Source organism: Lagopus muta, chromosome 1 (assembly GCF_023343835.1).
Source record: "Lagopus muta isolate bLagMut1 chromosome 1, bLagMut1 primary, whole genome shotgun sequence".
Lineage (NCBI taxonomy): Eukaryota > Metazoa > Chordata > Aves > Galliformes > Phasianidae > Lagopus > Lagopus muta.
Genome location: NC_064433.1, coordinates 3,615,093 through 3,640,528, shown reverse-complemented (window position 1 = coordinate 3,640,528; position 25,436 = coordinate 3,615,093). Strand labels below are relative to the sequence as shown.

At 45.3% G+C, this 25,436-nt stretch overlaps 1 protein-coding gene across 2 annotated transcripts in view; it reads left to right on the top strand.

Moving 5' to 3' along the window:
• The window catches only part of MKLN1 (muskelin 1), a 679,793-nt gene that overhangs the window by 356,876 nt on the left and 297,481 nt on the right, over positions 1-25,436 (top strand). The gene's annotated exons all lie outside the window — the stretch shown is intronic.

The following is a 25,436-nucleotide window of genomic DNA, read 5'->3' as shown; positions in this document are numbered from 1 at the left end:
ACAAGATTCTTCATCCGTGTGTCATGCTCTATGTTGAACTTCTATTTTGCTCTTGGAAACCACTCTAACATTCAGAAGAGCTAATAGAGGAATGCACTTAATGATATTACTTACTCTCAATCTGCTCCTTCATGCTCTGAATTACATTGTCATCCAGCATCCATTCAGGCAGCTCATCTAGGTAGCCTTTAAAAGGCTACATGTTGTTTATTCTCAGTCATCCAAACAAACTGGCCTGCAGGAACAATTTGTCCCCAGAGATGAGGAAAGAACATTTATGAATGGAGGGTAAAAACTGATAGCTTTCTGCTTTCTCCATCAACTACAAATTAACCTCCAGGTAGAAGATTATTTTCCATGCAAGTTACAAACATTGCAATCAGTATTTTAGGTTTCATTACGGCAATAAGGCTGGATATCATTATTGATAAGATCAGGGGGAAAGGCAATATAGAGGTTACTACCTTATCTGCCTCCTGCCCAGCCATGCTCAAGGAAATACACACACAGACTCCAGGCTTCCTTGTTTACTGACAATATTGTTGAACAGTCCAGGAGTTGGACTCAATGATCCTTATGGTTTCCTTCCAACTTGGGATATCCAATGATTTTAATAGAAGTCGTCTTGGAAGCCCAGCCACCCCACCGTCCCAACTACAAAGCTGACAGATCATCAACCGTCTGTATCAGCAACCAAACAGGGGGCAATTGGAATTCATTAATTAAAAAAAAAAAAAAAAGCAACTATTTTTAACAGTGTATTTCACTCCATGCCATCCAGGGCACTCCGAGGATGTCAGCACGAAGGAGGACATCCTGCCTGTGCATGCTCTGCACGATGCTCAGACACTGCACCACAGAAGGGGCTTTCCCCGGGAAGTGTGGTTTCTCTACACTGCATTGTAAGAGGGAAAGCAAGACTGGGAGGTTTTTTGGTCATCCTTTTAGGAGAAGCAAAGCTGTCCTGCTCAGTGTCAGCAGCCCCGGTGCAGGAAGTGGGCTGTTTGCAGTGTGTGCTAGATCTGTGCTATCGCATGTAGGAAGTGGTATAGCACTTCCCTGTACACAGCAGTTACCAACACCGCAGCACCTCGGTTTCAAGTTGGGGACCAGCAAACTCGGCAGTTTGAAACCTCACCCCAAAGCTGAAAAGTTCTTTATCTTTGAACTGAGCTAGAGAAGTCGGTGAGAGATGAACTGTAACTGGGGTTTCGCTGGCAAAACACAATGGTGTTTGCTGAATTGCAAATACAGGGGAAATGCTTTATGAGAAATATCAGACCTGGTTCTCCTTTGATTTGACTCCATTGTTCTGAAGAGCAGCCTCTTTATAGTTGCAGACTCCTAAATCCTCTGCCTTGGCCTCCCTACCTGGATATGACCAACACAAAACATTGAGAGCTTCTGAGTGAACCAAAGAGCATAGCAGTTGGACCTGGAAAGGACTCTCAGCCCATCACCGGCCTTCAGAAATATTCAGCATAGAGTATGCCATTCCTGGCAGCTGCCTGGCCCATCTCCTCATAACAATTTACTTAGTGTATATTTTACTTTACTTTACCCCACCACATGCCCGGGCAATGCATGTCTACCTGCATGACCTAACTGCATTGGCTGCCCTTACTGCTGGGATTTTTTCCTATTGTAAACTCTAAATATGCCTGCTGTGACAATTGCTGAGAAGTTGATTTAATGCTCAGTGCATCAACAAGTTGGATAGCTGGAAAAACTTCTTCTCTGAAAGGGTGGTTGAGTACTGGCACAGGCTGCCCAGGGAGTTGGAGGAGCCGCCATCCTTGGAGGTGTTCAAGAAATGTGGAGATGTGACACTGAGGGCTGTGGTTAGTGGGCATGATGGGGATGAGCTGATACTTGGATTGGATGATTTTAGAGGTCTTTTCCAACCTTAATGGTTCCATGATCCTATGATTCTAATTCATACAAGAGCAGTTAGTCATCTTTCCTGTGCCACAAGTTGCAATTCCAGACAACTCCACAGTTATATAATTGAAAATGCATCATAGAATCATAGAATGGCCTGGGTTGAAAAGGACCACAACGATCTTTTCAACCCCCTGCTATGTGCAGAGTTGCCAACCACCAGACCAGGCTGCCCAGAGCCACATCCAGCCTAGCCTTGAATGCCTCCAGGGATGGGGCATCCACAACCTCCTTGGGCAACCTGTTCCAGTGCGTCACCACTTGAAATATATTTCACCACTGAAAATATATTGTATATGAGACAGGAAACAGGGGAAATAATATGCAAATGCCCTTTTTTCTTTTAGGTCCCAGGCTCTGTTCCTTCTCTTCATTAATGATTTATTATTAATCATTATTCTTTAAAAAGTGTATTATTTGGAAGAGCTTTGCAACTCAGATTTGCAGTTGCTTGTAGCTGAACACAAGTTAGCCTGCGTGCTTAACTTCTTCCTCAGTTTTAAATAAATGACAATGAGATCACAAGAACAGAGTGCCCCAAAGTGAAGGAAAGAAGAATCATTACAGACAGAGCAAATCTCAGATTCTTCATTGACCTCAGCCTCAGGAGGTGGCACACAGAAAGTAAAACTAGGTCAGCTTCAAGAATATGAGCCTCAGAGAATACATGGAGCATGCTGAGACTAAATCAGAATGCCGAAATAATAAAACTAAACAGATCTGGGGCAATGGCAAATCCCTTCTTACGTGCACTGACCGTCATAATATGGCCAGAGGGATTTTTAACCTGCTGCAAAGCGCAGAGGGGAGGTTATGGATGGGTGACACCACAAAGCTGAAAGAACCCAGAAGCAGCAGATGCCTTCGGATTGCCTGGGTCCCAGGGAATTTTCTGGGATGTCCAAAAATAACCCTAGAAGTTATGTTGAGCAGCTTGAGCAGTATGGGAAGATGCTCTCAGGTAAAGAAAAGGAAAAAGTCATTATCTTTTAAGAAAGCCATAGACAAGGCCTTCAAAGAGGAGCTTTTAGAGAAGAAAGGCATAGATGGTATAAATGAAGATCGTGTGCCAAAGACCCAGACAATGGGAGAGAAAGCTTGCCTCCAATGCAGGGAGAACTCAGGAGTTATGTTTACACCCACACATATTTTTTCCCCCTTATGTGAACCTATTGAACAATGAGAATAATGAAAAGAGTGAATTAAATGAAGGTAGGCTCACACCTTGGATGTCCTGGCAAGATAGCATGCAAAACCCTTACTGCCTGAATTACGCATGACTCAAATTGGATAATGACACTGCAGTACACACTGAGCAGCACCTAAGTGTGACCAAACTCATGCATGTCTACTAAGATTCAGCATTCAATTTTGGAGAGGTTGCAAGAGATGGCAGTTCCTAGACAGCAGCATTTGCTGGACACCTCCTCAATGTGCACTCCATGCACTCCATGGTGATTAAGGCTCCCTGGAACAGGGATCAGCCCACATATGATGGAGGTACAGTTGAGAAGATGCTGAGATTTGAAGTTCAAAACCCCACAGAAGAGCAGAAAGGAGGGAACCACACAGCTCTGCAGGGGGTGAAGCATGTGAAAAGGAAACTACCGCATCTGCGTTAAGTGGTTTCTCGCTCAGAGTTGGGGGAAACGTATGGTTGCAAGTTGCTTTCTGGGCAAAGGGTGTTAGTCACATTCATGGAGTGCTGTCCCAGAGTTACTCTAGTGCCTGGGGCTAATCTGCTGCTGGTAGGATTTTCCCAGCTACCCCAGGATTTGGGCTGAGCCCCCACATCTGAAACAGGAATGGAAGAAAAGACTAATTTCTTTTCTGATTCCTGGAAAGCAAAAGGAAATTTATCTTCTATCCTAGAAATAGACACTGCCCACACACATCTTCTTGAGGGAAGGAAGCTCCTCTCCACATGACCCACAAAGTGTCCCGAGACAACGAGGATGAGGCGTGACTTGCAGCTATTCTCCTCAAAGCACCACCAATAGTTTATAGTGGGAACCCACAGTCACACAAATGAAACCTATCCTGGCAGAAGGGGTTTGTTACCAGGGGTTTGCTGTGGATGCCCCATCCCTGGAGGTGCTCAAGGCCAAGTTGGATGGGGTGCTGGGCAGTCTGATCTGGTGGGGGGCAACTCTGCCCACAGCACTGGGGTTAGAACTAGATGACCTTTAAGGTCTTTTCCAACCCAAGAAGTTCTATGATTCTGCTTCTGTGATTCTGGTTCTGTGACTCTGATTCTATGGTTTTACAGTACTATAACAGAGACATGGATGAGTGAACAACTGACATTACACCTCACTGTAACTCAGCAACCAGGGGAATTTTCAGTATATTTGTTCCACTGTGAAATGGGGGATGCTTCTCTGAAGAAGAAGATAGACTGACATCGTATGTGTCCTTCTAGGTAGTGACAAAGGTCTGAGATACTTGAGCTTACTCAGCAGGCTCACTTGTGCGTCTGGGAAGATGACATTGGGCAGAAAGTATTTTTCAATCCCTCTCAGCATTATCTCAGAAGGATTCAGACTCCGATTTCTTGACAGATTGTTGATGTTCAATGGCTAACACAGCTCCCAAGAGAAAATAATAGCCATGGCTGGGAAGAAGGGAGAGAATTTTCCCTCCAGGGTCCTAAGCCATGAAGAGCTTTAGTTATGCACAGGAAACTTGCTGACTGAGAGCGTGTTGGGTTATCAGCATGGCTGCTTACAATGAGAAAGTGAAAAGCAGAAGCTGAGAAGGTCACATAAACCATTTCTCACCCTCAAGAGTGAAAGGACAGCACATTCTCCAGTTTTACTGACATCCCTGTGCAGTCAGGGTGAGAGCAGTGTCTCAGTAAGCTGTTCAGATTTGCTCAGTGCTGTAATCACACAAACAGCCCCTGGAGATCGAGCCCAGCCATGTCCTGCCTGGTGTAGGATGGGGGCTGGAGGCTGCTCCAAATCCCTAATCCCTCTCAATGAAGATGTGCAAAGAAATTCAAGTGGGGAGATGAGGGGGAAAGTAGATGAAGACCCCCTGTTTCACGGAGGAGGATCAATCAGAAGGCATGTATGAACCCCACAGTTACCTGCACAAACGAATACTGCTTGAAAAAGCGACAACTGCAGCTCTTTATCTGGGGAAGAAAACAAACAAACAAGCAAAAAAAAATACAAAAAAACTGCTGGAATGACTTTCCTATCTTTTCCCCAGTGTAAAACTGATATCTGAGCAGACATGGTGTCAAAGTGGAGCTATCTAGCACTTTGTTAATCAGCACAGTTCTGGCTAAGTGATGTATCTCCGCATCCCTTCACATCTTCTCAACTTTGTTCAGCCCTGGTCAGCAGGAGGTGAGGGCAGGAACAAGACACAGGCATCCTGACAAAGCAGAAAATATAGAAAACCTTCATGTAGCTCTTGCAGCTGTCTGTAAAACAAACCTCATTTACATTTCATTGCTTGGATTAATGCATGCTCACATTTCAATTCAGAGCTGCTGCTGCAAGTCCGAGTCCTAGCAGCGAAACAAAACAGCAGAGCTGAACATGTGAAGGCAGGATGTGTAATTCTGCTGCTAAAAGGGAGCCCAGAAACATAATGTAAAAGGAAAAACAGAAAGTAAAAAAAAGAAAAAAGAAAAAGAGAGGAGAGGAGGGAAGGGGAGGGAAGGGAAGGGAAGGGAAGGGAAGGGAAGGGAAGGGAAGGGAAGGGAAGGGAAGGGAAGGGAAGGGAAGGGAAGGGAAGGGAAGGGAAGGGAAGGGAAGGGAAGGGAAGGGAAGGGAAGGGAAGGGAAGGGAAGACCACTGTCCAAGCACCCCTTGAACTCTGGTAGCTTGGGACTGTGCCCACTGCCCTGAGGAGCCTGTTCCATGCCCACCCCCTCTGGTGCAGAACCCTTCAGCCATGCAGCCTGGAGAAAGCTGCATGGGTGGGAATAAAGAAGGTGAGGATGAGGTGGTTTCAGTTCATGATTCTTCTGGACAAAACTGCAGCCTTTGGGCAGCCCTTGTGATCTGCCCCTCAGCACGGGAGTCTGCAGAACCAGTTATTTAATCTGTTCATTGTCAAAGAGCAAAAGGATTCAGACACCTCTTTCTGAAAAAAGAAAAAAGGAAAAAAAAAAAAGAAAAAAGAGAAACAAAAAAAGAAAAAAGAAAAAAAGAAAAAAGAGAAACAAAAAAAGAAAAAAAGAAAAAAGAAAAAAAGGAAAAAGAGAAAAGAGAAAAGAGAAAAGAGAAAAGAAAAAAAAGCACTTGTTTTTGCTGCAGGAAGTTCTCACTAAAGAAGACAAAACAAAGTTCCTTTAAAAACAAAGCCTTCATTAGCACTTCTTGTTCATCGCTTTAGATCACCATTGGAGCCATTTCACCATCTTATCCTTTTTTCTGTCTGTGAACTGGCCAGCTGCTGCTGCTGCATACAACAAAACTCTCCAGTTGCAAGGGCCTCAACTTCTCTGAAAATAATAATGATACATTTTGCCTCTTCTTTGTCTTCCTGAGGTTTTTTTTCTCAAACAGAATCTCCCTCCACACTCAAATTACTTCTGCAGGCAATAATTTTAAGCTGCTGAACTAACATTCTGACAACAACTAACACTTTACGTATTGATTCCAAAATACCAATGAGTGGCAGACAAACCAACCTATTTCCTCACCACGCCACGAACCTCTTTGCTGGTCCTATTCCTTCCCCTGCTCATAGTTTTACTGCTCTCCCAACTATCCCCTCTTTGTACAGTTACAAGTACTACCAGAAGGAACCAATTTGGGTGTAGTTGATGCAAACTCTTCACCGCAGCCTAAAGGTGCTTGGGATCTCTCTAAGCTCTTCCTACGTCTTCAGCCCAACAAGCACCAAGCCCCAGTCACAGCACTGCATGGTTCTGCTTCATCCCAACGAGCTGAGCAAACATTGGTAGTGTGGCTCTGACACTACAGAGCAAGAGAAAGAACAGGAGGTATAAAACTCCAAACCATTTTTTATACAAGAGCAGGACAGAATTAAGACATCTGTCAGTACAACACTTAATCCAGCAATATGGGCATGGTACATGGGAATAGTTTCATCTGTGTCTTCCCACAGAGTTGCCCTCAGATGCATCTTGCCCTGAGGCTTGCACAGCCCTGGGCAAACCTTCTGCCCCATCCCCTGGTAAGGAATCACTCCAATTTCCCACGAGTAAGATCCTCTAGAATCACCTTGCTAACAGAATTCCCTGAAGTCGAGAAAAACAGCACATTCACCTCTGTTCTGTCAGGTTGGCAGAGAGCTATTGCCTTGTGCTGGCCAAAGCAGCAAGCCCTGGCATTTCTGATCTGCACTACCTGCTAGGAGAGAATTGAGATGATTGAAGCTTGCAATGACATGGGCAGAGCTGTGGCAGCAAGATTTGTTATTGAACTAAACTCCTGGCAGCTGCTGGTGATTAGGTTGACTTTGCATCAAAAACCTCTTGGGAAGAGGAAAGGCAACTGGAAAATATTACAGGATACACTTATTTTGAAATGAAACAACAGTCTGGACCAGGCTCTGAGCAACCTGATCTAACTGTAGATGCCTTCACTGCAGGCATTGGGATAAATGACCTTTAAGGGTCCCTTTCAACTCAAAGGATTCTATGCCTCCCTGATTCTAGGAAACCATCCCAATCTGCAGCAGAAGAAAACTCAGCATTAAGTTTCCCCAGAGATGTGGATGGGCCAAAAGGTGGGCTGCATTCAAGCCAGACCCAAGGAAGAACTCAGTATCTCAGTGGAGACGAAGGAAGAGAAGGAAAATCCTCCACGTTTCCAGCATCCCACAGATTCACACCAAGGGTTATTACTTCCCAAAGACATCAGGCATCTCCTCTCAGAGCTAGTGGTGCCTAAAGACCTCACTCAACCGTAATGGCCAGGATCTCCCACCACTGGGAGTCACAGACTCATAAAATGCCACTGAAGGACATGTCCAGCATCATTTCAGCTGCACCATTTCCCCATGGCTTTCATCCATCACCCTTCACTGGAGCTCTGCCCAGTTCACAGTGAGAAACGTGACCCCTTTTCTTATCAAAAGGTGTCATAGCTGGGTGCTTCTGCTCTCTGTCACCACCACTGCCTGCCCTGGAGCAGTCACATTGATGCCAGAGCAGCTCTGTGCACACGGTTCTGCTTCCCTCTAGTGACAATGTGGGCTCACATCAGCACAGGATGATGGCAGAGCTCCATCTGGTGAAAGGACCGCTTTCCCCTATGATCTGGGGAGATGTGGCCTCGGGGTTGGAGCCCTCTCCGCGTGCACCAAGGACATGGGATGGAAGCATCTCCTTCCCCATTGAGATGTGCAGAGCTCCGCGTGGAACATTTTGTGTTCCCAAGTGTAATCTTCATTTCTTTGTCCATGTCCTCTTCCCATGTCTGTTCATGCATGTTGTTGAGATGTTCAATGTCCCTTGAGGAGGGTGATCCAGGAGGGAGGAGCTGAGCAGAGGATAGCTGGTGGAAGATGTAACCCTCCTCACACACAACGTATGACACCTCCACACAAAGAAGAGCATTTATTGACCATTTATGCTCATATTCCTCACCCGCTTTTCCTACAACTGCATCATGGAGGAGATGTAAGATGGGTTAAGATGAAGCAGAGAGTGAATTTGCCTCCAGCCTGGTGGTCTGAGCACTGTTGGGAGGAGGCATTCCCCAGTTCCTTCTTTTTTGGTAGAACACCCAAAACTCATTTCCAAGGCGTACTTCATTGCTTTTTAAGCAATGCACACCTCTCCTAGGTACCCAAGACCAGTAAGGTCCTATTAACAAACAACTCCACACCATACTTTCAGCAAGATGCAATCTCTGCAATGTCTCCCCATAAGATTCTTACCCTGAAGCTGCTGTGCACAACTCACTTTTCTAAAGAAACCTTTCTGTCCTCCATTTTTCTAGGCTATCCTCACTTCACATTATGCATTCACAGCTGTAGTATCAAGGCTCCTACTCAAGGAGATTTGAATATAATTTCTATCAATTTCTGCCTTCCTCCAAGGCTCTTCAGGAAAATGCCAACCATGATCCAAGCGTACACTGGCTTTGCTCCTGGTGCCTGCACTGTCAGGCCCTCACCATGGATTGCTCACAAGTGATTTATCTGCTTGCTTAGATCTGTTCCCTGCACATTTGTCCAGCAGGAGTCAACTACCTTTGGCCACATAACTGATCGTTTCTGTCTCCCCTGAATTTTCTGCCTCATCACAGCGCTGTTTTGGGAAAAGGGGCTTTGCAGGGAGGTGATTCACTGCTCTGTGGATTTTCCTGCATATTCAATCCCTTGGCTGCTCTGTCCTCTCCCTGTGTTGCTGCTTCCCTGATTCACCCATCCCTCAGAGCAAATGGATTCACTGCTGAGGTTTATTTTTGGCTTCCAGCTGTCGCTCTCCTCACAGCTGTGTGTCCCTCCCCTTCCCCTGATGCCATCTCTCTCCTCCAGATTTTCCTCCTGATGCTTCTCCTGACCACATCCCTCCATCCTCCTTCCCTACCTTCTCAGTGCAATGCTGACAATTTTCAGAAGCCCACCTGCACATATTTACATGCCAGTTAGCTCTCAGTAGCCCTTCCCCTTTTTATTTTCTCTCCTGAGTTCTCTGTTTGTTTCATGTTCGGAAGGGGTAAAAAGCCAGTAGCCAAGATTTAACAGATCTTTAAACCATTTAACAACTTTAACACTGTATGCATAAGGTTTTCAGAGTAGCTTTTGACCACCCTGCTCAGGAAACAACCCCAGCACATCTAAATGAGCTGATGTCTGCAAGGGGGTGAAATCAGTGCAGCTGCGGTGTTTGGGGGGGGAGGAAGGAGGAGGATTTCAGCAGCCTGATGTCAACAGCAGCTCCTACAGCCAAAATGTGGGTCTGAAAATCCCCAGTTCAGCTGTTATTCAATCCCAGAGGTATCTCAGTTTTGCAGATGCTGCTAATGTGACGGTGATGCTTGCCATGCTGAGGGCCATGCTGTGGGCAATGCTGGGGAACTAGTGAAACCTTCAACTCCTGACAAGTCGAGCCTTCCTGGATTCACAGATGCACGTGAAGTCTTCCCCCTTGTCTCAGCCAATGCGTTTAGGTAATGGGACACTCACCACAAAGCACAGCCTAAGAACCAATCCAGGACCAAGGTCTCCAGAGGAACCTGGGCACAGGACTTTTGACAATGGGCAGAGGTTGACTGCTCACCTGGCTAACACACAGAGCCTGGATTCCCCCCTCTGAGTGACGCTGTTTCCAGTCTTTTCTTGCTCCTGAGGCTCTTGTTTGAAATTGTTCCAATTTTCTAGCCTCCTTTCTGCAGTGCAGACTCCAGACCTGGGCACAGCATCCCTGTGTCTCTCACTACACACTCCACCTGTTCCAGCTGACTCTCACCTCTCTAAGGCACTTGCCCTTAGTTTGAGATTTGCCTGGGGCTCCAATGTAGATGACCTCTAATTCCAGGTGCTTTGGAGATTTTTCACTTCCCAGCCCCAGCATCCCAGTCTGTGCCACCGTGGAACTGGATGATCTTTAAGATCCCTTCCAACCCAAGTCTTTCTATGGCTCAGGATGTGGACACTCTGATAGTTTTGGCAAATCTCTGATAGGCATCATTTCCAAAAGCATGATTCTATTCTAGATTCATTCTACAGCCCTACAAAACACAGGTTTACCAATCTCCACATCACCCACAGCAATGAACTTTTTTTCCCATGTCACTCTTGTAACAGGCTCTCTTGTGATTTCAGATCCTTCCGAGGCTGCATTAGGAGCACAGAGTTGACCCAAGGGAACATTACTAAACATTCAGCATTCTGCAGGTAGATTTGTGCTAGGTTTAACACGGGCCATGGTGATATTTGCAGCCTTTCCATGGGTATATTATGCAGGGCTACGCTGAATATCCTTTGGAAGCCTTATTATGTAACAAAATATGCTCTCTCTTTCAGGATCTCATAAAAACAAACTCCATCACCTTAGTTCAACAGAAGCAGTTTGGCTTCTGTCAGACTCTGCCACACAAATTACATCACCTTCCACTTTACTTGAATTAGCTCTGCCAAAATTCTTGCACGGCTGGTTTTTCTCCACTAGGTTGCAGCATTAACTTTTCTTCTGTCGTTGTCAAGCCTAGAAAGCAGGCCCTTTTTCAATAGGTTACTCTGCCCCGACCCTCCCCTGTAACCTGCTGGCCCACAAAAGACACTGAAGCCCAGAAGAGGTAGATGAAGGACTACAACAATTTTCCCACCACACCCCTTCTTCCAGACAGCTCTTTCCCTCTGGTGCTGGCAGTGATGGCTGCTAAGTTGTTCCTGCCATTTTTCAGATTTATTCTCAATTTTTCATCATGATGGTTCAGAGATCTCATTATATTTAAGGTCACATCAAACGGGTGAAAGTCCACAGCAATACTAAGCATTTTAAGGTACATGTTATGTCACCACTGGGACAGTAATGGGAAGCTAACTGTGGTCTGCCATTGCTCGGCCACAAAGCCACTCATAGTTTGAAGTAGGGCTGGAGGATCATTGGAACCACTGTAAAAGTTCATGTGGACAGACTGGGCTGTAGAATGGTTTCTAGAAAAAACAACATGGGTGGTGTTTCCACCTCCTTCCCCTGGGCATCCTTAGAGCTCTGCCCTGCTCCTGTGTGTTTTCACTTGGCTGAAGGTGCCTGAAACAGGAGTCACAGCTGTGCTTTGAATACATGGTGGCACTTCCAGGCAGGGATGTGACATGTAAACCAGGCATCCAGGTACCATGCTCATGATGGGCACAAGGGGAGGGTAGGTGCTGAGGTACTGGCTCAGGCTGCCCAGAGAAGTTGTGGATACCCCATCTCTGGAAATGTTCAAGGCTTGATTGGATGTGGCTCTGACCTAATCTCATCTGGTGGATGGCAACCCTGCTCACAGCAGGACACTGGAACTGGATGATCTTTAAGATTCCTTCCTACCCAAGTCATTCTATGACTCAGGATGTGGGCACCCTGATAATTTTGGCAACTGATAGACACCATTCCCAAATACATGCCTCCAGGATGGACTTTGTGAGAAGAGAAAGGGAATGCTCAGATATGCTCAGAGCCAGAAGGTGTTGACTGCAAATGACAGATGCTCCACCTGCTGCTCTGTTTGCGGTGGAGATGAGCAGGGTTTGGAATGAAGGAGGAAATTTTTACTATGACCAAGGGCTACACATAGTGGGGAGAATCCAGGGGCAGCAGGGTGCAGATGAGATGGAGAGAATGGAGTGGAGGAGGGTAATTTCTTGAGATTAAAGCCAGGTAATTACAGGCTGCAATAGCTCTTCTGAAACCATAATTTCAGATGTGAATATGGGAGGATGGAAAGTGCTAGAGGTTTCCCAAGGGCTTCCACGTTTATCTGCGTGTTCTGGCTTCATCTATTTGCTTCTGGATGCTGAAAACATATGTGGCCAGTGTGGAGCATCCCACAGCTGCTTTGTGGGGCTCTGCCTGTGACAACCTCAATCCCACTGTAGGAAGCAGGGCTGTGCCGCACAGGAGAGGCAGTGGTGAGCTAATTCCTGGCTGTGAACATACCAAAGGTAGTTAGGGATCTGCAGCCAAACTCCATGCCTCAGTGCCAGAGCATAGCAAAAGGCAACAACTGCAAACTGGGGCGCAGAACACTCAGCTTGGACATAGGGATGGGCAAGGTGGTGATGCTCTGGGACAGACCCCTAGAACTGGTGCCCCTCTGATCCCAAGGGCTTTAGGATCCAGCAGGACTAAGTCATGGCTGACAGCGTGGCTGCAGTCCTGCTCTGAGATGGAAGTTGGATTTGAAATGTCCCTTTCACCCAGCATTTCTATGAAGGTTTGACTGCAATTAGCTGTTTTCCTGCTTCGGACCATCATCAAACTTCTTTTGTGTTGTCTCTGCAGATTAGGAGCTTCTGCCTTAGTGCTTATGGAACAATGACATTTCCAACAGAATAGCGATGCAGGACTCAAGGGTGAGGAGAAGCATAGGAATTCCCCATGACCATGAGGAAAGCCCAAAGGCTGGACAGATATATGCAAGGTCCTCCTCAAGCCATGCACTACTGCACGGTGACTCACCTTCCTTCCTACCCTAAGTCTCTCTCAACTGCCTCCCACTCAATACCACAGCTCAGAGCTCTTTTAAGGCCCCAGCTACATGGCCAGCAATGGTGTTTCATTCACTTCTCCTTACGTGTGGGATATATCCTATGCATGTTCACTAGCCACTGACTAACACAGCCAACAAACCCTCCTTGATGCCAGCCTGAAACATTACCTTCTCATTCACAGAATCATAACATGCTTCAGGTGGGAATGGACCTCAAGGATCACTAGGTTCCAATTCCCCTGCCCCATCCAACCTGACCATAAATACCTCCATGGATGGGCATCCACAACCTCTCTGGGCAACTTGTTCCAGCCTCACCACTCCCTCAGTAAAATACTTTTTCCTGACTAATCTATACCTCCCTTCCCTCCACACACTGCTGAAAAGAGTCTGGCCTCGCAGGGGGCAGAATGGTGAAGACGGACTCTTTTCAGTGGTGAATGGTGACAGGACAAGGGGAAACAGCCGGAAACTGCAGCATAGGAAGTTCTGCACAAATGTGCACAAGAACTTCTTTACAGTGAGGTGACGGAGCACTGGAACAGGCTGCTCAGGGAGGTGGTGGAGTCTCCTTCTCTGGAGATGTTCAAGACCTGCCTGAATGCCTACCTGTGCGACCTGCTGTAGGGAACCTGCTTTGGCAGGGGGTTGGACTCGATGATCTCTGGAGGTCCCTTCCAACCCCTACGATTCTGTGATTCTGCCCCCCACACCTTAGATATTTATAGACCTGGATCAGGTCCCCTCTCAGTCTTCTCTTCTCAAGGCTGAACAGACCCAGTTCACTCAGCCTTTCTTCATAGGGGAGATGCTCCAGGCCCCTCACCATCTTTGTGGCCCTCCGCTGGGCTCTTTCCAAGAGATCCCTGTCTTTTTTGTACTGGGGAGCCCAGAACTGGACGCAGTACTCCAGATGAGGTCTTACCAGGCCAGAGTAGAGGGGGAGGATCACCTCCCTCGACCTCCTGGCCACGCTCTTTTTAATGCACCCCAGGATGCCGTTGGCCCTCTTGGCCAGAAGGGCACACAGCTGGCTCATGGCCAACCTGTCGTCCACCAGGACACCCAGGTCCCTCTCTGCAGAGCTCCTCTCCAGCAGCTCATCCCCCAATAATGTCATTCCCCCTTTATCACAATCTACCCGTGTAAAAACTTGATTTCCCTCACATTTAAAAACTCCCTTTCAATATGGGATTGCCTTCTTCTGCCACCAGTCTTGGACGTCAACCTTCAACATGTGCCAAAGCCTGAGCCCAGAAAGTATTTTCAGACATGGGGCACAGAACGCAGTTATTAGAAGGCTGTCCAGAAAGAGAATGTCCAGAAAGTGGGCAGAAATAAAGGGATGATGCTCCTGGAGGTGCCCAGAACATAGCATGTCCCACTGTGGATGTGTATGGCTATGTCTGAACCCATTGTGCACTGCCTTTTCTCATCAAATGCTTCAAGGCTTAGAAGTGTCCCATGATGAGCTCTGGGCCTCATCCCCAAGATCCTCCTGGCATCTAACAAAATCCCACAAGTACAAGCTGCCCCCAGCACAATAAATATATGATGGGTCTGGCTAGCAGTACTGCTCACCTCAACTTCCCTGACTCCCCATCCTACTTGTGGGCCTGGCACCTCCTCTTCCATATGCAATCCTCCTCAGCTGCCTGTACTGACAGGGTGAAACTTTGGGCACCAAGTCCAATTGTGGAGGTAAAAAAGCAGCTTTTTCCTATTTTTCAGTCTCCTTGTGCTGTCCTCATTCTGCAGTAGGGTCCTTGGAAGTTGCAGAGGGTACGGAAGGTGAAGGGATCTCCTCATTGTCCCACAAGCTCACGTGTGCTTTGCTTTTAATGATGTCTTGCAGCTTTTTACCTGCAGTGACCTTTCCCTGACTCCTTGTTTACACTGCGGAATAAAGCAAGACTTACTGCACAGTTCAGCTGGAGCCTTTCAGCCAGTGATCAAAACACTCTAAGAGTAACGTTTGAATTTTAAAATCATAATCAGAGTGCCCGACTGGCAAAAGTTGGAAGAAGGCAATAAACGAAGCAGGGGGTTGGAAGAAAACAAAGAACAGCATGAGAGGAATCCATGTTTTCATCAGAGTCCTAAATATTTTGCACTGCCTGCCTCACATTCAGCATCCAAAATTAATAGATTGTTTGACCTTAATTTCTATGTGCTTTGACTCCTTGTTTGTGAAGTAGAAATAGTAACAGAGCCTTCAGAAAGGGCTGTCATCACAACAATTGCTTTGGCCAAGGCACTTGGACGCTGGCTGCAGGGATGAGCATGAAGAAGAAAAGAAGAACGTGGCCACTGATCACCATTGTGTGGCCAGAACACCTCCTGGGTGTGCAATTACGGCCTGCACCACACACAGGAGACAAGAGGAATGTTAAAAAGTCACATGAGTGGGATGCCCTATTTGTGGAGCCTTGCTCCTTTAAACACATGTGGGAGGGAAGACTGGTAAATCCTTGGACAGTTTCTCATCTTGGCTCGACTGGGCTGGACTTCAGGCTCAATCTGTTGTCTGGTCCCCTGTCATAGCTGCTGTTATAGTGATTCATCCATCTGGTTTTCTGGGAAGAGAAAATGAGCGAGGGAAATGCTTTTTTTTTTTTTTTTTTTTTTTTGGCTGAATTTCTTCTGCAATGACTGTGATTTTGCACCCACTGGAGTTGACGGGGGGAAGTTTTGCACATCACTTTTTGCTTTCTGGAGCAGATGGAGCAGTGCTGAGAAGCCTGTTCTCTGAAGCCAGACCACAACAGCGATGTTCTCAGCTGTGCTTCAAGAAGAAAAAGACTGTAACAAAACCCTCAGCAGATCCTAGGACCACATTCATTCCCTGGAATTCACTCTCCAGAAATGATGCCTGCTGACCAGTGGGAAGGAGACTTGGACAGAAATCCAGGTGGAAAATATTGGTGTGGGAGGTCTTCATGTTGGAACTGAATAGCTGCTCTCACGAAAGTTCTGATTAATTGTAGATTATGCACAGAAAAAAAATCCTATGAGATTTCACACTGGATGATATTTAATACTAGAACAGAAGAAGCCACAGCGCTTTTTTTTGTTGGTGTGCATGGTAAAGACACTGCTCCTTTGGCAGAGACAGTGAACTCATCCAGCTGGTAGCAGCAAGCATTCTGGGTTGGCTAAGTGGAGACACAGTGCTTAATAACAGTAGTTTAAACAAGCCAGCTTCAGGAGATCCTTTTTTCCTCCCCTTATTCCCATCTTTGTCCCAGCTTGGCCATGGGTCAGACTGGGGAAGTAGCAGTTTGGGTGGGAGCAACCATTCCTTCATTTAGAGACATTATTAATTCCTGCCAATTGGGTCACGTATCGAAGTTCAACTTTCCTACTGTATTAAAGTAAACCCGCCTGGGAGAAAGTCTTCTCTTCCCACCAGCTTCATATCCATTACCAGCCCTCCTATGAAAACCAGATTCTCCTTGAGCTCTCCAGCACAGAAAGAACCCACCTTGCTGCCTTAGCATCCTTCCTCTCTTGCCCCTTATTTTAGCCTTGACACCTTTTTCTCTGCCCCAGCAGCCTTCCCTTGGGTTTGCCCGTTCCATGATTTCACCCCAAGTGGGTGGTGAGCTCGCTTTCCCTACATGCAGCCTCTTCCCAGTGGCTCCTGGGCCAGCTGCCAGCTCCTCTCCACCCACAGCCTCTCTCACAGAAGTGAACCATGCAGCTCCTGCAACCTCCCGGTCTGAAGGAGACATTTCACATCTGGCTTGCTTGGGGAAGAGAAAGGGAAACCAGAGTGTCCTTTGATGTGACTACGGGCCCATCAGTATCCTTGGCTGGGTGGCCCTGCTGTGGCAGTGGGATCAGATGGACCCACTGATCCCTTCCAAACTCAGCCGGGATGTGATTTTATGAATCTAGCTTAGGAAATAGCTTTTCAGATTCAATACCAAATGGAACTTGGCCTTTTAAGCCTTCTCTAAACCACTTGAGATGTGGCTGTATCAGCCCTTGGTAAACAGCAGCACCAAACAGAAAATAATTCCAAGTGCTCAGAGTCTGTGGAACTCAACATCGCACTAAGAAGTGGATTTGATTCAGATTTTGAAACCTTTGTTAAACTGAACAGAGCGCAGGATGAGTGTTCAGTGTTCTCAGGTTCTTCCTCCAGGCTTCAATATGGTGTTCCGGGGCTTGAATAAGAATCTTCTGACTATTCCTTCTCCCCATGCTGTATCTGTGCTGCCAACCCAGTTCCGATTCCGATGATTTATTCACTTTGCCCAGAATGCAGCACATAAGCACTTCACTTTTTAACTTGCTTTACTCAAATATTTTCAGAGAACTGCTTCCTCAGATGCGTTTACATTTGGGAAATTAAAAGCTAAGCAACAGCTCCGCTAGGAACAAAAACATCATAAAAATTCCATGGTTGCCAGAAAACATCCCAATACAGTGACAAACATGGCGATGCTGTGGTACTGCTGATCATTCGTGGGATGGTGCACGTATCAACTATTCATGACCGTCTTAAAATGTCCAGGCTGATCTCAAGTAGAAAGCATTGGTTTTGGTTTTAAATCAGTATTTCACTCAGAAGTTCTCCAACTTAATTCTGATTTGCACACTGAAATCTGCAAATCTCCTTGCACTAAAACAAGGTATTTTCCTTAAGCTGTGACTTCAGTTCTCCTGCAGCGCGTGAAAAGCTGTTACACAACAGTGTATTTCACAGCCTGTCATTATTTGATAATCTGTTGTTGTTTTTGTGAATTTTCAGGTAAATTTAAGTCTTCCCAGATGTAATTTTGGGCAGGTCCTAATCTGCAAGGAGCAAGACACCTTTTGGTATGCAATCCTATCAATGCAAGGAATTTCTGGTAATGGCAAATTATACTGGAGGCCACTCATTCTTCTCATTTGTTCCGCAGTAAGGATGGGCAAGATTAAATAATGGTAATACCTAGCCAAGAAAATTCTGTGGTCCTCCAAAGGTTATTAAGAGATCAGGTAACCTGGCTGTGCTAATGGCTTTTACAACAGGTAACTTGCTTTAGATATCAGGCTGCATGGACTGGGACCCCAACTGTGAGACACGCAGGACCTGAACTTTGATTCCTTTGGAAAATAAGGCCTGAACACATCTGTCCTCTGCAGCAATCAGATGAACACTGCGACCACCAAATACTCAACTTCAACTCAAATTCTTTCAATTCCAAGGCTTACCTCTCCTTTTTATGACAGCGAATCATGAAATCCAAGGCTCATCTCAGCTTTTTATGCCAACAGATCATTACAAAACTCTCCTGCCACATGAAGAGAAACTGGCTTTATGGACCTGGAAGCACAAGTGAAAAACACCAGTGCTCAAGTTACCTTTTCCACAGTTTTGCCAGTTGCAGGAAAGAGTGCAGCCATAGATGTATAATGCATATCAACTCCTGGCCATGTGACTGATGCCAGCACAAGAGTTTTGGTTTTTATGACAGTGAGACTTTCCATGAGAATTATAATCTCTTAGGGAGGAATGGAAGCCCTCTGCTTAGAAGATGCAGGTGAATCTCTGGCAACAGGCTGGTTAATATAATGATGCAGGCTTTACACTGAAGGACTTGGGAGACAGGGTATAAAATGACAGTGCTCACAGCATTATAACCAAGGAATGAGCCAGGCCAACCACAACAGGGACAAACGTTCCTTAGCTGCCTTTCAGTCACCTCACAGATGTGTATAGCTACAGAGATTCCTCTCACATTCTCTTGAGGAAACCTGCATCCTCTCTTCCCTTTTCTTCTCCAAAGAGCGCATATATCAACACATGCAGCATAGGGAATAAACTGGAAGAACTAGCAATCAGTGTGCGTAATACAGGCCACCTGATAAGGAGGAGGAAGGTGATGGTCTGTGTGATTCTATGAGGCCTTCTACAAACAGCTGGAAGTAGCCTGATCAGAGGCATGAGATTTTATGGGGGACTTCAATCATCAGTATCTGCTGTAAAAGTAAAGCTGCCAGGCACAGCAAGAAGTAGGACTGCAACACTGGACTTCAGGAGAGCCAACTCTGAAATCCCGTAGGACCTACTTGGAGACATCCTACAGATTAGAGCACTGGAAGGTAAAGGGGCCCAAGAGTCGATTAACATTCAAGCAGAACTTTTTCCAAGCTCAAGTGCATTCTTACGAGTAAAAAATCAGGTAAAAGTAGCAGGAAACCTGCATGGATGAGTAAGTCAAAACTCAAATGGAAGAGGAAAGAGGATCTGACCAGAGATTCCCTAGGCAAACTCAACACACACAGATCTACGGGCATGGCCCGATGAGCACAGAGGGAGCTGACAGAAGTGACTGCTGAAACACTATTATCTATGAAAAGATATGGAGAAGTGCATGAAGACTGGAGGACAACCGATGTCACCCCAGTCTTCAGAAATGGCAGGAAGGATGAGCTGGGAAACTCTGGTTCGGTCAACCTCACTTTGAACCCTGGGAAGATGGTGGAACAATTTTACTTTGCAGATTATCTTCAAGCAAGTGAAAGAAATGAATGTGATCAAGAGTAGTCCTTATAAATTCCCCATGGGGAAACTGTGCTCAACCAACTGGGTAGCCCTTCATAAATGTCACGACTGCTGGCAGATCTTGTCTGCCTTGACTTCAGCAAGACTTCTGTCTAACTCCTACAACATCCTTGTAGGTAAGCTTAGTGTGGAACAAGCAAGCTAACAGGGAGGTGGATTGAGAACTGGATGAAAATCAGAGCTCAGAAGGTTCTGATAAGCAGCACAAAGTCTTGTTGGAAGCCTGCTAACCCTGTTGGAAGAATGCTAACAGCATTCCCCAAGGACTGGAACTGGATCTGGTCATGTTCAACATCTTCATACAATGATCTAGATGAAAGGAAAGAGTGCACCCTCAGAAAGCTTACTGATGATACAAAGCTGGGAGGAGCAGCTAACACATCAGAAGGCTGTGCTGGCATTCAGTAAGACCTGTACAGGCTGAGAACCGGGCAAAGAGGAACCTGATGAGGTTCAAGAAGACAAGTGTAGAGTCTTGCACCTGGGGAGGAATAACTGCATGCATCAGTACAAGGCAGAGACTGAACTGCTGGAAAGTAGTTCTGCAGAGAAGAACCTGAGTGTCCTGGTGTACAACAGGTTGCTCATGAGTTGCATTATGGGTTGCATTCAAAAGAGCATGGCCAGCAGGGCAAGGGATGTTCTCCTTCCCCTCTACTCTCTCTGAAGGAGGCCACCTCTAGACTGCTTTATCCAGCTCTGGACTCCTCAGTTCAAGAAAGACAGAGAAGAGAATCCAGCTGAGTGCTACAAAGATGGTAAGGGGTCTGGAGGAGCATCTCTCCTATGAGGGAGGAGTGACACCTCAGTCTAGACAAGACTGAGAGGGAATCTTATCAACATTTCTAAATATCTGAAGGGCAGATGTCAAAAGGATGCGGCCAGGCTCTTTTTGGTGGTACCAGATGACAGCATAAGGGGCAAAAGGCACAAACTGGAATACAAGAGTTCCGTACAAACATGGGGAAATCTTTATTTTGAGGGTAACAGAGCACTGGAACAGGCTGCCCAGAGAGGCTGTGCAGCAACTTCTGAGCAAACCACTGTATTTACTGGTGGTATCTAGTTATGTTCTTACACACCTGGTTAACAGCTGGGATAGAAGTGGGTAACTAATCCAGCTGTTATGCCTGGAACCACAAACCTCTGAACCTTCTCAGGGGAGAGATGCATCTTTGCATCTGGTGGGGAGCACTGGAGAGCAGAAGCCACATGTTAGATGAACTCTGGTAATAGCACACAAGCAACCAAGCACACAAGCCACCAAAAATTGCTTCATTATCCTCTCTGGACATGATTTACCAGAAAAGATATCTAGAAATTGTAACTCTATTTTTGCTAGTGTTACCAAAATGAGAATTTGCTCTCCTGGCATATTCAATTTGCTAAGCTTCAATACTGTGTTTTACAGCACAAGAAAACTCTGCCAACACAAACCTCTGCTGTTCCATACTTAGTAAACATCCTAGCTGGAATCACCCTGCAGCAAAACCCATGCTACCTGCATTTCTTCTGCTTGTATCCCTGAAGCCCATTACTACACTGGAAAAGTGCACTAAGGACATGACAACAGGTCAACACAGTTAAAATAACCTCAACACAGGTTATTTTAGCTATGAAATCTCAAGCTGCTTTGAAAGACTTGGGAGCAATTCATCAGAATATACAATTTTGTCTTATTTTCTACTCTTCCCTCTGACAAGCATTTTATGCCTGCATGCTTCATCAATTAATGCAAGGATTAGGCTGCTGAAAATTACTGATCTGACCATGAATTCATCTGTCACAGACACAAAATCCTTGTCCACCACCATCCCAAATTCTTACACAATGTTAGAAAGTTATTTCCTCCCTAAATCCCCAATGCATGATGGAGTTTACAGAGCTTCTCTATGCAAAATCCAGGTGTTAGAATTATGATGGAGGATAACAGAAGTCTAGAATCACAGAATCATAGAACAGTTTGGGTTGGAAGGGACCTTTAAGATCGTCTAATTCCAACCCCTTGCTATAAGCAGGGATACCTCCCTCTAGACCAAGTTGCTCCCAGCCCCATCCAGCCTGGCCTTGAATGCTTCCACAGAGGGAGCAAACAAAGTCAGCAAACAAAATTTGGTGCAATAGCAGTGATTGTCTCTCAGCGCTGTTTTTTGGCATGGTATCAGTTTTTACTCCATTTCAACATCACTCCAGAAAAGAAACCTCACAGACCATGAAGGAACCTCCTTGCACTTTACAACTGCAGCAGGGTACTCAAGGGTAGGATCATCACAGAATCACAGAACTGCTCAGGTTGGAAAAGACCTTAAAGATCATCAAGTCCGACCTCAACCTAAGCATACCACCCTAACTCTAACAACCCCCTGCTCAATCATGTCCCTGAGGAAATGGATGAATGGATGGAGGATGGAGCAAACTTGCAAGCAAGCAGTAGGGACACTGTGGGACCTGACAAACATTCTAAGATTGCTGCGGTCTTCATCAACACTGCTTTACATCTACATCTGGCTGCATGACAAGGAAACCTGTTCTCTAGTAGCAGCTTCACTTTCAAAAAGATCAAGTGCAGAGAGTAAGCAGAAACAAATCCATTGTATATTTTTCCTCTACTTCACAGTGAATTTTGTTTTCACTTAGCATCCTTCTTTCTTTCCTTCTCTTTTCTTTCTCTCTTTCTTTCTCTTTTCTTTCTCTCTTTCTTTCCCTGCAGCTGCAAGAAAGATCTAACAAGCAATAGGACGCAGTCTTCTAAGCACACAGGCACACTTGCAGCATTACTCACATCAGAAAAGCTTTTCAGGGAATCCAAGTACTTGGCAGCTTCCTTGTTTCTCACTATATGGTACAAACAGAGAAAATTACTACAGCTTAAAAACCTCTTACCTTTCAATAGAATTAATTAAATTTTGATAGTATCCTTGAGGCTTTTTTTTTTCCTGTGATCACTTATTATTAATTTGTAATTGATTCTCACCGTAAGATTAGTCTTTGTGATAGCAAGTTTCCTTTAAGTGTAAAAACTTCTTCATTTTCAGACCTCACCTTGGCAAGCACAGAGCAAGCCACTAAACTCTGAATACCTTTAAGTCCGTGCTGATGGACTTTGCACAAAAAATAATTTAAGCAAAGGTCTGTATGGGAGCTACTTCTGCGCTGAACAGACTCAAAACATACTGATTATTTGTAACCCACATTTCAGGGCTGCAGTATTTTTTTTTTCCTGTATAGCTTATAAGCTCTGTAAGAACATCTGCTAAACTCCCAAAACTATCTATGTAGGCACGTGTCAGCTCTTGGCATCACAGTGCAAAATATACTCCACTAGCTGTTCGACACCCTCGGAATTTTAATTGTTTTTATGGTAACTTGAGAGCTAACTAAACACAGCACTCACTACCCACTGCTGAGAGTTTAAACAAGACAAATCATGGCAGTGGATTTCACAAAAGGACTGAAGCAAGAGACCAGAAAGAGGCCGTGTACCTTCCACACTGAGCCTCTTCTGGATTGTGACGACTTGATGCCTTCTTAGTTAAACAAACAAACACAAGGGAAGGCAAAGGGTGAATGTATTGCTCCCAACAAGTTACCAGCTTATGAATGTTTCTGAATCCTCAACAGCTGCTCCACTTGTTTGCAGTCTACAGCTGCTATTTTGCAGTTTCCCCATAGAAAAGAACCAGGAAATGCAAGGTACTCCTGCTATAAGCAGTTAATCTAGGAAAACATCCCCTGCTAGAGGGATGCACTGCAGTCTGTGTTACTACCTCCCAGAGACTATGATATTCTGGTTGAGGAATGCTTTTCAGAAATTATCTTCACGGCTAATGAGCTCCTGCTGCAACTGAGGATATGACCCAGAGTCAGACTCTGCATCTCTGGCCAGTTCTGCTTCCCTGAAGAGCACAATTCTTGGAGAAAACTTCGATAAGTATCATCCTTGGGAAGATGACTCAGTTTTGTGGCTTATGCTGTTAGCAGTGTAAGAGTGGAGAAGGCAAAAAGCTCTTAGGTTAGCAATGAAATCTTGCACAAGATCTGTCTTTCAGAATGTCCAGAGTGCACTAACTGGAGACTGGAAAGGTTCCTGCTGCTGACTTTTTATTTCCTTATACCCCCTGGCTAGATCATTAAACCAACAGTGTTTTTCAGCATGTTTTTTCTTGATCTTGAGTCCACACTGATAATTCCCACTGGAAAAACAATCTCCCTTTATCTTCACGTTGAGCACTGTTTGACTTTCCAAAGCATTCTGAATATAATTTTTACAGTCCTTTTTTTTTCAGTCCTAGGTAACAACATTAAAAGATTCTCTTTGGAGTCTCTTGTATAAAATTCACAAGGAGCAATTCCCCAATCACTATAACCGATTTCAAATGGTGCTAGAAAATATTATTGACTCTGAACACCAAAAGAAATCAGTCATCCTCTAAAGGGGTTACTGAGATCTGCAAGGATGAAGAGTTAGGTACTAAACATTGGAGGATCCCCAAATATTTGAAAACATTCGTAGTTACCTCTGTGGCATTATTCCCTAGAAAAATTGTTGAAGCACTTCAGGCAAAGATTTAGAAGATGAAAACTTTCAAAATCTTTAGTTATATACTCCTTTGCAGTTGTACAGAGTAGCCTCAGTCAATGTGCTCTACCACGTTTGGTCCAATTCTCACAGATATTGATGCTCGTTATTTCCATCAACTACACCTATCACATTAAGCTACCAACTGCAACCTGAACACTGAAAAACCTAAGAAATAAATAAGCACATTCAAATCTACCAAACACACCACATGAAAATGCAAACATGCAGCAGCTGGATGTGGACAGCATCCAGCACTTTCAGTGCAATGTATGATACACACACTGTATGTAACAGGCACTTACAGAAGCAGTAAAGAACAAAAACCCAAAAAGGCATCCACGACGGGCAGAAAGCAGAGCAAATGAGGCTCCCTTCCTCATTTCTCGCCATAACGTAAGAATGCAATTCAACAGGGGCTGTTTTAACATCAATGTCTTCAATGCTGTGTTGCAATTCCATATTATGCTTTTCTGCAATGTTTATGTCTCGTAAGTCCTTCTCTGTTTCCAAGTTCTGGTTGACTGGTTGACCACCTACAAATACTATAAACATGCTCGTGGCCAGCACCATTACAACAGACTTTCTGCCTTTGAAATCACATACTGCACTGCTCTCCCAAGGGCTGTCTGAGCCATGCACTCTGAGGTCACAGCCTACTTAAGGAGTCTGTCCAGTGGCGAAGCTAAGTCTAGCAACAGAAGCACACAAAGATCTTGACCTTCTTTCTCCACCAGTGTTTCCAAGGATCCACTTCACTGATGAACACAGCAGGCATTCTTCCTCCAAGAACACTGATTTCAAATGGTGCTAGACAATAAATAGTTAAATCTAAACCACCATATGAAACCAGCTTCCTGAGGGAGCTTGTTTCTAGCCAAGACCATATTCCTGTAACAATAAATCAGAAGAGTATCTATCCATGGTGGTTTTTTCCATCTTTGTTTTTTCCTATTAAATAATCAATGCTTTTTTCTTACTTCCTGATTCTGCTTTGAGTCACCGAATGCTCATTTGTTTTCTATTAGAGCGCTACCAACAGAAACAGAACTGCTTACAGCACTATTACCCTGAAGAATGTTGTTAATCCAGATTACAACACGTACCAGGGCGTACCGAAGGAAGAAGGACCCTCATCCTACTTTCAGAACTGCCGTCGTCCTGGCACAGTGTCTGCCGAGGTCTCCCCACAGCACCGAGATCACCGAGGACGTCAGTA